The following is an 8,118-nucleotide window of genomic DNA, read 5'->3' as shown; positions in this document are numbered from 1 at the left end:
GCGGAAAAGGAGAAGCCGGGTTTCCCAGCTTGTGCAGGGGTGAGTAGGGGTTCCAGCTGAACACCCTTCGCTCCTGCCTTCCGTGACTTAGCGGTATGTTCTGTGCCTGTGACCTTGGAACTCTGGAGGGAAAAGACTCTGGCAAATAGAACTGCAGCTCTGCTCAGCGGACACAATACAGGTCCACCATGGTTAAGGAGGGATAAGAAGTGCCTGGGGGAATGCAATTAAATTTCAACACGATGGTCAAGGAAACATTTACTATTAAGGTGACATTTTAGCCAGGCACGGTAGCCCACACCAGTCTCAGGGAGGCAGCAGTAGGATGATCAAAAGTTCAAGGTCATACTTGGCTACACAGTGCTCTCGAAGCCAAGCTGGACTGCCTGAAATGGAGCCTTGTGTGCCAGTGCCACACAAGCAGCCCCAGTTTTCCTCAGTGGTGACAGTTTAGTCCTCAGTTGTGGGTGAATCCAGTTTTCAGTTTCTCTAGAACTTGCCAATGCCCCAGCAGAGACACTGGGATCAACTACACCTCCCCCTCCCCTTAAAATATGCTTTAGTTTTAGGGACCCTAGCCTCTCCTTTTTGCTCCCATGGACCCAGGGATGGTCACCGCTTCTTTTAGTTGCTTTCTCTTCGATAACTTCCTTGATATGTAGTTAGAAAATTATTTTTATTAAGCTCTGTCCTTGTAAACATCAACAAGAAAGATGACTTTCGAATACTGGAAGGGAAGTTGAGGTACAAACACTGGAGACTTTACAGCCAGAGAGTTCTGAATAGAGGGAGAGTGCACGATGACTCTGTGGAGAGCACAGGCAAAGAATCTTAAAGATGGTGGGTCTCTGTAGAGTCTGAACAAGGCGGCGGCAGGAGGGGTCCAGCGTAGAGGTGAGGAGGGGCCCAGAGTAGAGGTGAGGAGAGGACATGGTCAAGACTTTGGTTTCTACTCAGTAGGATAAACACCCACTGAACGATCTTGAACAACAAACGAAGGGCTTTTCTGGATGCTGTAGTGGAAACTACACAGAAAGATCCACAAATGGAGATAAATAATGGTTATTGTAAAAATCTCCAGGAGAGCTGGCTCACACAGACAGAGTAGCCATGGAATGATGCAAAGGGGGTCCTTGGAATATATTTTTTAAAGATTTATTTGTTTTATGTAAATGAGTACATTGTAGCTGTCCTCAGACACACCAGAAGAGGGCATTGAATCCCATTACAGTGAGCTGGGAATTGAACTCAGGACCTCTAGAAGAGCAATCATTGTTCTTAACAGCTGAGCCACCTCTCCCGTCCCCTGTGGATATTTTATACGTGAAGTTAGTGGAGCTTGCACAGGATATGAGATACGAGTGGAAAAGAAATCAAAAGCGAGAACTGATTTTTAAAGCATTGAATTATCATTGGTTAAAATTTGAAGAAAAAAAAGCCTGAAGGGCACATGGTTTGGGTGGAATGGGAGGAAATGGGGGGTTCAATCTCGACAGAGTAAGCTTCCGTTGCTGTGTTGATCCCGTGATGGTCCATCTTCACTGTCTTTGGGCATGCCTGTGGGACTGTTTCCGCATAGGGCTGAGTAGGAAAGGCTCACCCAGCGTACAGGTGGCATCTCACTGGCTGGGATCCCAGGCTAACTAAAATGGGAATGAAGAAGAAGGCAAGGTGAGCCCTCGGTTCTCTGCATCCTGATGGCAGATCCAGTGCATGGACACCTACATCGCCGTGCTTCCTTCCTCCCCCATGAAGGACTGTATCCCCTCAAAGCATGAGACAAAGGAAGACCTTTCCTTTATTAAGCTGATTTTGTCAGAGCTCCCTTAACTACAGAGACTCCGTCTTGTTTATAGTCTACATTCTCGTCTGACAATGTCTCAGATGCTGCAAGTCACGGTATCTCACTCTACGCATCCATGGTTAGCACCCAGCTGGGATGGAGACTACAGCTGTCAAAAAGAGCTCTGATTGGCTGGCCTCCATGCAGGCCATGCTCTCAAGGAAGCCGCTTGAGATATGTGTAGGAAGCCATTTAAATACCAGGCATGAGATACCCGATATACACATGACCCTGATTGGATGCCCCTACCTCACTGTGTTTTTCTTAAAAGTCGTTCTGTTCTGCCCTCGGGTGGCACAACTTGGTTGAGTAAAGATACTTTTCTCTGGATAGGACTTGGTTGTCATAGTGGATTATTCCCAAATTCTTGGACCCTAACAGAAGTTTGTCACAGTAATGAGAAAGGTAGCTAGCAAAGTATTGTGGAAGCTGTGAGGTCATGTCCGTCCATTGTGTCTCTGAGACCTCCTTGCAAAACTGTCCCTCGTACCCCTCATGCCCCGCGCGTCCCCACCCTACCATCTCTTGGCTTAAGGTACCTCCTCCTGACTTCCACTCTGAGCCAAATGCCATTACCCAGGGCTGCCAACATGCCTCTCGGTACTCAGCCTGTGGAAGTGCTTAACAATGTGGTTGCTATCAGCTAGAGGAACTGTATTTGATTAAATATATTTGATGATTTCTTGATGTCCTTTCTAGTACTGTGATACCCATGACAGGTGAGGACTTTTTCCTGATAACTCTGACATTAAGGTATAATTCTGATGGGCAGTGTTAGCACACACATTAATACCAGTACTCGGGAGGCAGACATAGGTGAATCTCTATGAGTTTGAAGCTTGCATGAGTTCCAGGACAGCCGAGGTTATACAGAGAAACTCTGCCCCCCTCAAAAAAACAAAATTTATATACCATATAATTCACTCTAAATGTGCAATGTACCGTAACTCAGTATAGTCACAAACTTGTAACCATAGCCCAGATACATTTTAGAATTTCATTACCCACTCCCCCAATAAAACCTATAGCCTTTAGCATCAACAGTCTACTTCAGCACCGTGTCCCCAGACCTTACTCAAATCTCCGGTCTGATTCTGTGGAGTCCTTCTGTGAGCATTTTGTATAAATGGAATCATGTGATATGTGCTATCTTGTATCTGGATTATTTCTGTTATTGTGTTTCCAACAGCCATCCAGGCTGTTGGATATACCGATACTTCATTTCTTTTTGTTGACAGATAACATTACTTTACACAGAGTTTTCTGAAGCACTTCATCAGTGAATGGCATTTGAATAATAGGCTATGAAATTTTGGGTTGTTCGTGGTTTTGTTCTGCTCTGGTATTTGTTTGTTTAGTTGGTTGGTGGTTTTGTTTCTTTGATTTTTTTTTGAGACAGTGTAAATCCTCCTCCTCAACTTCCTGAATGCTGTGTTAAAGGCATGCACCACCATACCTAGTTTATGCATTTTTTGTACAATTTTTTATGTGGATATTTGTTTTCATTTCTCAGAATCGACCTTGGCATTTATGTCTTTGCAGGATTTCATTTCTCAGAATCTACCTTGCAGTCATGCCTTTGGAGGATTATCTTGATTACACTAATTGAGGTAGAAAGACCTGCCCACTATGGGTAGCATCATTCCCCAGCTAGGATCCACAACTCTATAAATGGAGAAAAAGAACTGAGTGATAGCACGCCTATCCCTTTCTGTTTCCTGACTGTGGATGTGATACGACCAGCTACCTCATTCTCCCGATGCCTTCAGTCCCTACCATAATGGACTCTGCCTTCAGCTGTAAGCCAGAATAAATCCCTTCTCCCTTAAGTTGCTTTCGTCAATGTCTTACCACAGCAACATAAAGAGACTAAGATACCTAGATTTTTTTTTCTACATATTCTTATTGATTCTTTGGGAATTTCACACCATGTACCCTGATCACAATCCCCAGTTCTTCCATGTCCACCTCCCATCTTTTTAACTTCCCTCCCCCCAAAATATTAAAATAAAAATAAATTTAAAAATAGGGGGGAAAAAACCAGGTTCAAATTGTGTCGTCTATACTCACTAGATCATGGTCAAACTCTCAGTGGCCTTGCCCCTTAAACAGAACTGAGTCCTTCCCCTGCACCCCTGCCATAAGCCATCGATTGTAGAGAGCTAACTTCTGCATCCTTAGTACATTTTTTAGAGTCCTTTTCCATGGTTTCCTGTGTAGGCTGATACTTTTGGGAGGTGGGGTTGGGGTGGGGGTAGTAGTTGTCACAGAAGCCTTCCATGTCCCTCTTTATCGACTGTGCATCTGCAAAAGTACCATCGCAAAAATGGCTTCCTTGCTGTTCACAATCAGTGGACGCATGGATCAGGAGCCTCCACAATGAGCTTCCACTGCCTGTCTCTTAGATGATTTTTTCAATAAAATTGATAAATTGATTTAATGTATGTGAGTACACTGTAGCTGTCTTCACACCAGAAGAGGGCATCAGATCCCATTAAAATGGTTGCAAGTCACCATGTAGTTGCTGGGAATTGAACTCAGGACCTCTGGAAGAGCTAATATTGCTCTTAACCACTGAGCCATCTCTCCAGCCACTCTTGGATGGTTTTTAAAAACAAAATATTGTTTCTAAACTTGTGTGGACCACTATACCCTGCATATCTCCTGGGTCACTGCCTCAATTAAAGACCTCTTCTGCTAAGGTAAATGACACTCTCTTTGGACTTGCTTCTTGGGGGATCTTCAGATTGCACCATCTGTATCTCCAAACGTCCCTTTCTACACCCCCCATGAACATCTATCTGCTTACCTCCTTCCTGAATCTGTCTCCCGGCTCCAGACACCAGGCATACTTCACCCCTCTGTTAGCATCTGGATAAGCTTCTCCTGCCAGTGTCCAGACCAGTGCCAATCTGTGAAGGCTTCGTCCCTGAGATTCCATTGCACTTCTCTTTGCCATTTGGTTGGCTGTGTAGCTGAAGACTCGTCTATCTCCTGACTAACATACACACCTGGAAGTACAGGTCTGTAATCCCAGTACTGCGCAAGTAGATGCGAGAGGATCCCATAGAGATCCTCTAGATCATCTTGGATACACAGAGAAGTTGTTGCCAGCCTTTTTGAGACCGTTGTCTCATACAGATAAATGAATACTAATACAAAGATGGCAAAAGGACCATGAGCCTCGTGCAGTAGGTCTGCTCTCAGAAGGGGGCAGGATGCAGGCATGTTCTTTTTCTTCCCTCTCCCCTCTTCAAGACCCTCCACATCGTGCTGAATTCTCACTGATACCAGCCACATTTCCCATTTTCAGACCCCTTTTCTCCATTTCCCTTCAGTCCAGTCAGCCAACATCTATTGCGCACCTACTGTGTGTGTCGTGATGGAAAGCACTGGTTCCCTGACTTCCCAATGGAGAGTATGTATTTTTACGAATTACAGATAAATCTCCAAAACTGCACAGCTCTGAAGTTTGACAGCAAGTATCTTAGGTGAAAACCGGAGGGCTAACTAGCCTGTAAATGTTTATCAGATAGGTCTGCAGAGAATGGGGCTTTGAGCGTATTGTGCGTATAACAGACTGTTCCACAGGAAAAACAAAATGGGAGATGGGTGTAGCAAGTATACAACTGTGGTCTTTACTCCCTTCTCCACTGACTGTAGAGTGGCCAGATTCCAAAACTGCTGCGTCTTTAAATGCCTTGTCATGTCGTAGTTCTAAGCTGCCATCTAGTGGCTCCTACATGTCTGCTCCAAGCAGTCTGCAATGGGAAGCTCAGTTTCAGTCTGATCCTAGTTCCTTTGGCTCTCTATTGCTCCTTCAATGCTCCCTGAAATCTAGGAGCAATGCACCTCACATACAACAAAAGAAATAGCTGTTTTCCAAAATGCGAATGCTTCACTCCTTCTTTAAAAGGGGAACATGAATACCCTTGGCAGGGAATAGGGAGGCAAAGTTTAAAACAGAGGCAGAAGGAACACCCATTCAGAGCCTGCCCCACATGTGGCCAATACTTATACAGCCACCAAACTAGATAAGGTGGATGAAGCAAAGAAGTGCAGGCTGACAGGAGCCGGATGTAGATCTCTCCTGAGAGACACAGCCACAATACAGCAAATACATAGGCGAATGCCAGCAGCAAACCACTGAACTGAGAACGGGACCCCCGTTGAAGGAATCAGAGAAAGGACTGGAAGAGCTTGAAGGGGCTTGAGACCCCATATGAACAACAATGCCAAGCAACCAGAGCTTCCAGGACTAAGCCACTACCCAAAGACTATACATGGACTGACCCTGGACTCTGACCCCATAGGTAGCAATGAATATCCTAGTAAGAGCACCAGTGGAAGGGGAAGCCCTTGGTCCTGCCAAGACTGAACCCCCAGTGAACTAGATTGTTGGGGGGGCGGTAATGGGGGGAAGGATGGGGAGGGGAACACCAATATAGAAGGGGAGGGGGAGGGGTTGGGGGATGTTGGCCCGGAAACCAGGAAAGGGAATAACAAATGAAATGTAAATAAGAAATACTCAAGTTAATAAAGAAAAAAAGAAGGAAAGAAAGAAAGAAAGAAAGAAAGAAAAGAAGTAGCTGTTTCCTTCTGCAGCACTGCTAGATTTCCTGTAAGAATCATGAAAGTAGGCTATGATACTTCATATCTTTCCAGAAAATAAATTCCCCAAAACTCCCAAAGCCAAGGCAGAGGTGCACATACAACTTCCCAATTACCATTTAATTTGCATTCTAAAGCCTCATTATTCCATGGGCAATGCCATGTGCAGCTACTGAGCAGCTAGCTGTGAGCCAACCTCAAAATCAGACCATGTGATCATAGAGCATTGTCCTCTAGAAACAAGGTTCAAACCAGAAAGTCAACAGGCCAATGATGGGAATAGAGTAGATCTTCAGGGAGAGGGGAAAGTTGTACTATTTTGGTGAAAAAAGTGAATTCATATTCTCTCTCTCTCTCTCTCTCTCTCTCTCTCTCCCTGTCCCCCCTCCCCCTCCCCCTCCCCCTCTCCCTCTCCCTCTCCCTCGATCTGTCTGTCTCTCCTGGAACCCTGACCCAAGCACCACAAATCCAAATAGCCATGCTACTTCAAGAATGCATTTAAATGTTCTTAGGGGATCCACTTTTGCTCTTACTTTCTTCAAAATAAAATCTTGTACCAGGACTGGAAAGTTCAGTAGTTAATCTGCTGCTCTTTCAGAGCATCCAAGTTTGGGTCCTGGCACCCACAACACCTTGCTCACATCCATCTGTAACTCCAATTCTAGTGACATCTAATGACTTTTTCTGGCTTCTCCAGGCACCTGCACTCATGTGGACATTACCACACTCCCCACATACACACAAATGTAAAACATCTTTTGAAGAAGGGTAACTTTTTTTTTAATTTGGGGGCTAGAGAGAGGTAGCTTGGTGGTTAAGAGCACTGCTACTTATGCAGAGGTCCCAGGTTCAATTCCCAGCTACCACATGGCAGCTCACGATCAACTATAACTCCATCTCCAAGAGATTCAATGCATTTGGCTTCCTCCAAATTTGTACTTCTGTTCACATACCCACCTGCAGATACACAAAGCCCTCCATAACTAAAAATAATAAAAACAAAACTTTAAAAAAAAACCTACATTAACCCACAAAGGATTTCTGGGATAAAGCTTGACCGATGGCAGGATTGCCCAGCATTGGTTCTCTTTAATACAGTTCTCCCATTGCAAAATTACTAATTTTTTTCATTACTAAGTTTTTGCTGTTTTTGAAAAAGGAGTGTATTTCTAGCCAGTCTCTATCACTTTATATCTAGGATAACCTTGAATTCTTCTCTTATACTCACATGCCCACCTCACTCAGCTGTATTCGGGGATGAACATCAACCCAGGGGGCTCTAGTGTGCTAAGCCAACAGTCTATCAACTGAGGTACATCTCCAGCCTTCAAAAACCACTAATTGTAAAGTTACACAACATTTTTTATAGTTTACCTGTCCTTGACACTGGAGTGAACATAGCTACAGTGACATCTCCAAGGAACTCTTGAAATACATGTCTAATGCCTCACAGGGAAGGCAAAGAGAAGGGAAGGGTCCTATTTTTCTCCCAAGGGTCTGGATACATGCCCACAACCTAGCTCAGAGAGAAGTCATTCCTGGAGAACTTGAGAAGCCCAAGAGAACATCATGTGGATCACACCATGGCAGGTATTATTTCTATAGTAATTAATAAATGACACTCCACAAAACAATGTTTTTGATGCATCTAAATTGTAGATTTG

Source organism: Rattus norvegicus, chromosome 18 (genome assembly GCF_021556685.1).
Source record: "Rattus norvegicus strain SHRSP/BbbUtx chromosome 18, alternate assembly SHRSP_T2T, whole genome shotgun sequence".
Classification (NCBI taxonomy): Eukaryota; Metazoa; Chordata; class Mammalia; order Rodentia; family Muridae; genus Rattus; species Rattus norvegicus.
The sequence above is the reverse complement of the archived record's forward strand: the minus strand, read 5'-3'. Positions refer to the sequence as shown.